This window comes from Anser brachyrhynchus (genome assembly GCF_964034855.1).
Source record: "Anser brachyrhynchus genome assembly, chromosome: 1".
In the NCBI taxonomy this organism is placed as follows: Eukaryota; Metazoa; Chordata; class Aves; order Anseriformes; family Anatidae; genus Anser; species Anser brachyrhynchus.
In genome coordinates, this window is record NC_137694.1 from 53,169,864 (window position 1) to 53,177,085 (window position 7,222).

Here is a 7,222-nt window from a genome sequence, read left to right on the forward strand (position 1 = left end):
AGAGACATGGAAGAAAACATTTAGCATAGGCCCACGAGGGAACCAAGTGGGTAGACAGGTATGAGAATCTGCTGTGGGGTCTGGGGGTGGAGAGCTGCAGGCCCGAGCCCCACCAGAGCACAGGACTGCCATTGGTGCTGAGGGCTGCATGACAGAATGAAAGTGTGTGAGCACTGCCTCAGCTCACCCCTTCTGCTTTGCCGTTGTGACCACCCAAACTTGGTTCTAGTGATGCCAGGGAAAGAGGGACCACTTAGGGCTTTGGAGACAAGGAGCCTTATGGCAGCTTCAGTAACAAAGATTGCTCTAAAAGTCCAAAACACACACAAATCTCCAATAAGTTAAAAGCCTGACCAGGTATTCCTATACTGACAATCCTGACTGGTAGAAGCAGAAAGTCAGGAACATCCCAGGTTCACCTGTAGGTGATTACTATGCGGATATTTTGCACCCAGTAAATACAGATGGCTGCTCAGAAGGTGAATCCACCCCAGGAGCTCACAGAAAGAAGGCAGGAGAGCCTGTGACTATGCATGAACTAGGCTAAGGACTAATCACTGCACCATAGCTCAGCTTGTACTCTTGCCCAATGTGTCTTCAGAGAAGAGCCCACAGCAGAAATCCCTGTAAAACTAATGGTGGGTATCAGGGAGAATGAATTAATCAGAATTATTTTATTGCCTAGTTAAACCTTTATATGACACTAAGATAGTTGTCAATCAAATAAGAATGTTATTTGCTTATTACATTTCATGATACAATGCATAAGGTGTTATCAGTGGGACTTCAGAAGGCTGCAAGTGAGAAACACAGCCTAAAGCCAGTAATGTACTAAATAAGGTATATAAAGGTATACATTCAAGATGCTAATCAGACAGCTTTGGGGGCTGGGGAGAAGGAATAAAAGAAGAATGGAAAAGAAATAAGATAATCCTCTGCATTCTTATGGTGCACCCTAGAGTCATCTTAAGAAATAAGAAAGCAAAGTCTTAAGAGATATGTAAAGCTAAGGAATCCATGCCAGGCACAGAAAAAGCAAAGAGCTGCAAGTCACCTGGAAGAAAGCTATACAAATTATCTATCCTCCTAGAGTGAAATGGACTGAAACAGCTCTCCACTAAAGCACAGAATGCCTACAACGGCTGCAGGTGGTCACAGCTTTTTTTGTCCAAGCTGGCTTTGAGCCAGTCTCGATGGCAGCACCAATAGCCCTTAGCAGTAAGCCCTTCGCACTAAGGCAGTGAAGGCATGGTCCACAAATCCCTGTCAGGCTTTCAGGATTCAGTTCATTTCCTGATGATCATGCTCTTAATTGGCCAAAGTCAGTGGATGTGCAAAGCCAGTACTTAGCAGCAGTGAAGTTGGACACCTTATCCTTCCCTTTCCCCCAGCCAGAGATGTTCAAATCACTCAAAAAGGAAGGAGGACAGCAGTCCCGCAAGAGCAAAAATACTTATCACTGGAGCAGAAGCAGGCTACAGCTCTAATATGGCTAGAAAATACGTGGGTAACAGGCCTTGATAAGCTTAAATTTATTCTCAAGTCAGAGGTTTCAGTACAGATATGATCCTGGGCATGTGTCCTTCCTGAGTAGCCTGGACAAATACTGAGTGAAAGAACAATAAGAAAGTTTCTTTGCAGAAGTGTAACCAGGCTTTACAACACCCAGATAATGGGGAGTTTTGCAATGTCTCTGTGCAGCTCTGACTTTGTGATGCTCTCTGAGGTTACAGAGCTCTCCAGTACCTCTCACTGTAATCCTTTTCTAAATCAAATAGTATCATTTTCTAATGCATGAATTGTATGAGTCCATGCAGACTGAAAATACATGACTGCCCTTTGTGCAAGGAAAAACAGAGATGAAAGAAAAAAAATGTTAAGACAGTTCTTTCACTATGGATTCTCTTATGATTGTTTCTTGAAAAATCATAAGTGACCATGAATGGTTTCAGAGACCTGAGACATTTACAGTGGCATCACAGACGAGACTGCAATGCACTGCTGAGAAAGTTAGCTCCCCTTAACTTTAATTAAGTAGTTCAGATACAGGAGTAGCACTGAGAGCTAAGCATCACCAGTGGATAGTTTCCAGACAAATCCTTAGTCAAGAACCACTAGCCTCGCAGGAGGTTGAATAAAATTAGCATAATGGACCAGCTTGTTTTCCTGTATTATTTCTTCGTGTTACAGCCTTATGTGCATAAACCAAAATGCTTACTTTTATTTTTTGTTCAAAAACTCTAAATAAAGGAGAACATTAATTTGCATTCATTAAAGATGCAACCTAGTTTTCTAGCCTTTATTTTTCAACAGTCACTGGAACTACTTCAGCATAACCGAAGGACTGGTGTTCAAGGGGATGAATGGGTCTATTCCCCCATTTCTTGCTTCTTTGCTGTGGTGTTCTCTCTGGGCCTTTAAAGTGGTCCTAGAGACACCATGCCGGATGCTTAGGGAGGTAGGGAAGTCTGGTGCGCTGTGGCGGTCATACCCCAGCTGTGGCAGGTACTGCAGTGCAGAGTCATGGTATAAAGTCATGCCATCCACATCAGATCAGCTTGTATTGTCCAGAGAAGTGTCAGTTCCTGTGGCTTCGTGATTACTCCCATAACCAAGACTTTTAACTGAGAACACAGAACAGGCTTGAACACTGAGAACAAAGCACATTTGTTTCCTTATATATAAATAGTGTCATGTGTAATAATGAGATAATGGGAATAACAATAACATGAATATCATTTGAGAAGCTAATTTTTCAGCCCAGCTATGCATTTTATACCAGCTCAGTTGCTTTAATAGTAATCCTAGCAGAGGTAGTGATTTGTCATTTCTTAAGATGACTGCAGTGAATCAGGACTGAATATCTAGGTCAGGTACAGGTCAGCTCCTTTTCTAGACTCTGAAAATGTGACTGCGGAGCCACACTTAGCAATTAACGCAGCCCACAGCTTCCACAGACTGTAGTATAACTTCACTGGGAGGACATGTGAATAGAGCCAAAGAGAAACCAAAATCGGGGTGGAAATCAGGTCTAGGTCAAGGAACTTTTCAACTATCATTCCTGTAGCTCGTCAGCCTGACAACCAAAAATTTAGAATAAAGGCGAAGTAACATAATCACAGAAACATAAGGTTTATTAACACAGCAGCTCAGTCAGATCTGCTGACGTGTAACAGCTGGAGGTACTGAAACCCTTAATAAATGGACCCTCCTGATGAGATTTACAAGAGCTCTTGATCTGTCATCATGCCAGTTGCATCTGTCATTTGCACCTGGTATAAATATCTTAGTTATCTATCAAATATCACTTTCATGTGGTCCAGCAGGACAGCTGGAATTACTTCACCTTTGTGTTGAGGCCTTTACTAACAAAATGTGTTTTATAAGTTTCATTTGTGCCATTGCTAGTGTTGTTTGGTGCTGGATAATCCTAAAACAACGGTCGGTGTACAGCCGTCCCAAACATTAACGATGCTCAGCTCACAACCAGCATTGTAAAACTGATTTGTGTTTCTTTCCTCCCTTTTACAGGCTGTTACATTAGGGCTTGGCTTTAGGAAAGGAATCCTCTGGATACCTACTTAAGCCATCATGTGAAGCATATATTTTGATTTTAAAATTTTATATACATCTCTTTGTGGGCCACCAGCATTTCACAGGAGGGTATTCCTTTACAGGTATTAGGCTAGATCAGCCTGTGAGCTGAGATTGCCATTGTGTTATCTCTTTTCCTATTCTGGTCCTACCATCACTACACACGCATGATTGCTAGGGTGTTTCTATCATGTATCTTTGCCCTGAAGCAAGGAAAATGCTTTGTTTCATAACCATATCTCAGCCTGTGCCATCTTGGTCCCCTCACTCAGTGCCAGCTCTGTCTCCTAAAGGCTATCAAAGGCCATGTGAAAGTCAGGAGACTGATAATGTGCCTCTTGCATTCATGTGATCCAAAGGAAAGCAATACGTATAGGAACAGTTGCATAACTTAATCATGACTAGTAGTTAGCATGGTTGGGGCAGCTTTCTGCAAATGGAGCAGCACACAGTTATCGACATGGCCCAAGATTTGGACGTCTCTAAGGTTTTTATAGCTATTTTTAACACTTGATGGAGATCCTCAGAAAATGAAATTTACAAGTCTTTAACAAGTCTCCCAGCTTATAATTTTGCGAAAGGGACGCTACCAAGATTCTCTCTCCAAATTTATGAAGCACTTGGAGTTTAACTCAACAAAATTACCAGACATGTCACTTGCAATCAATACAATAATCTGTAAAGCACAATTCGTGGATCTAAATCACTTGTACTTTTTTCATTTTCCTTTGAAAACTATATATCAGACATAATATTTACATCCTTGCAAAAATGGAAACACTTTAGAAAGTATTTTTTATCTAGCCAAATATCTTTTTTTTTTTTCTCTGTAATGTGCCACACAGTACGCCAACATCTAATAACAAAAGCTTATGGGCATTTTCAGCCATGAAAAAATGCTCTTATCATATTCCCTTTTCCATGTTCATATGCCCTTAAAAATACTCCTTTAAATTTATGTTCCCTCAATGTAAATTCCAGATTCATGTATTATTCACCAGTGTGTGACAATGAAGTGTTGAATTTTATCCCACTCCCCCCCCCCAATGTTTTTATCCTATTGCTTCTCAGTTTGAAATATTTCAGTGTCTCCTGTCTCTCTGTGTACTAGCTTAGTGAAGTCAGAAAAGGATTTTTAAGGGGATATTTTTGCTTCCATCATGATTTGTTCTAGCTTTTCTTATTCTTTACTTGTCTTTTTCTGCCCTCACTGTCTCTCGTGTACACACATTCATGTATTCATTTCTTATTCACACAGTGAAGCCTTTATTTTGCCAGGGAAAATGCACAGAAAGAGCTTGTGTCAATGAGAATAAAATCTCATTTTAGGGCAGGCAGAACAGCAGAAGAAGGTGAAACCCAAAAAAAGAGGCAGCCTGAAGGACAGGGTGAACTGGTAAGGGCAGCAGTGCTCCCCAGAGATGGCACCCAGATGGGCCAAGGCAGAGCGAGGAGAGCCAGAAGCGGCAGGTGCAGCTAAGGCTTGCTGGCTTCTGCCACTCATGAAAAAAGTGGCAGTGGCTGGAAGAAGCCCAAGGAAGAAGGCAGAATAGCTGGAGGAGGTGGGGAGAGGGAAGAGAGATGACAGTGAGCCTGAAAATCTCCCACTAAAGCTCTTGGCTGAGGAAGGGCCTGACTAACCCCTTCCATCTTCCCACTCGCATGGGCTGGTCCTGCCTCTCTCTTCCAGCTGGCCTTTTGCACTGGCCAGGAAGTTTTATTGAGATGAGTACTCTGTAGCTGAAGCCTTTTCATGAGTAATTTAAATTTAATTTAAGACATCTCCCCCTTATCTGTCTCCAAAGAACAGCCGTGAAAGAGTGAACAAACTCTTTGATGTATGCTTCATTGGGAAACCTACCCACCTCACAGTCAACATCAAAGGAAAACATCCATAAAAATACAAATGTCAGTGTAATGAGGCTCAACAAAAATGCATTGAAGAAGACAACTTGGGCCACAGGTGAAATAAAGGAGGAAAAAGGAAGAGGGAGATGTAATAAAGCACTCTAGCATCCATAGAAAACGTGCAGCTCAAGAACCTGCATGCAATAAGTCTTCAAAAAAAAAGAAAAAAAATGAGGGAGATGTTATTGTGCAGCTTTATTGAGCTTTTTTAAAGCATTTGGAAATGATACATGATGAAATAGAATGGAGGAAGAGTCATCCATGCTCAAAACGGCTATAAAGCTGACAATGTTAGATTACTGCAGTGTTGAGAACAGGAGGAAAAGAAGACACAGAAAGAAGAAATTTTTCATAGAAGATATACTGACTACTCAAACTATCTGCGCTCCATTTGCACAAGTTGAGAAAATGAACGAACTAGGGCCTTTCTTGCATCCAGGAATCAAGCAGGGTACTGTGGTAAATAGCAGGTTTATTTTGTGACTAACAAAAACTGTAGGACAAGAGGGATTATATCCACATGATCCCAGAAAACCTAATGAAGAAACAGTGAAAAATTAAAAGATATTGACATTGACAATATGCTTCATTTGAATAAAATAAGATCTATTCATATACTGAAAGCCCTAACAAGAGGTTATTAAAGAGAATAGAGAGTCCACTGGGAGGCTACACCACAGTCACCTGTCATTTTGGCTAGTCACACTGAACTTCTCCAGAATGTAGGCATAGCAATTTTTTACATCTTTTTAGTGAAAAGATGCAAAATAGATAACAAGGTCACTTGCAAAACATACATATATATGTTTTATGGAGGACCCAAAGAAGCAAGACAATTCCACTTCTGCTTTGTGATTAAATCAGTTTGTGGGGATCATGAAAATAAAACAAAAGTGTTGTTACTGACAAATTAAAATACTTGGAACACCCTTACATTTTTTGACCACTTAAAAGAGAATGAGTGGATGTCTCCTTTCATCTGACCATGCTTGTATGTTACATCTTTTCTTCTAGCCCTTCATCATTCAAAGTACTCTAGGTATCTCAACTGACAGCATTTTTTCACGCTATAAGCCCCAGAAGTGTACAAGATCACTATGTAGCCAATGTAAATAACAGCAACAATAAGTAAGAGTAGTAATAATTATCGTAAGTGAATTAATCTGCTAAACTTGGATAGAATTTTGTATTTTTATCATTTATTAAAGCAACATGTTCAACAGGTCTTGCTGAACTAGCCTGGCAAAGTTTAGGAAAAGCGTATTTTCTTAAATCCTTACAACTCTAGTTAATTTGTTAAAAATGTTTTCTATAAAACAGGCATAGCTTCTTATCAAAGTGATTTGAAAGTGAATGCATTCTCCTGAGCTTTCTTCCATGTCTAAGTAGAAAAATACTTATAGTCTACAAGATCCTAACTTAAGCCCCTTTATCCATGATTTCAGCTAGAGGATAAGAGGTCTTTGTATGCAGTTTTCCTACCATAGAAACTCAGTGATGAAATGTGATGTGATGGCAGGGAGGGAGGTTCTGTTGTGTCAGAAAAGATTAAAATGTAAAAAGCATAACCATCCTGAAGTCTTTTGAAATCTAGGTCTCTCCTAGATTTCTTTTTACTATTGCCAGGAGATACTTCCTTACTGAGTAGCTGGTTTTGACGAGGGATTCAAATGATACTTTGGCACAAGCTATTCAGGGCTCACACTGAATGCAGTGTCCC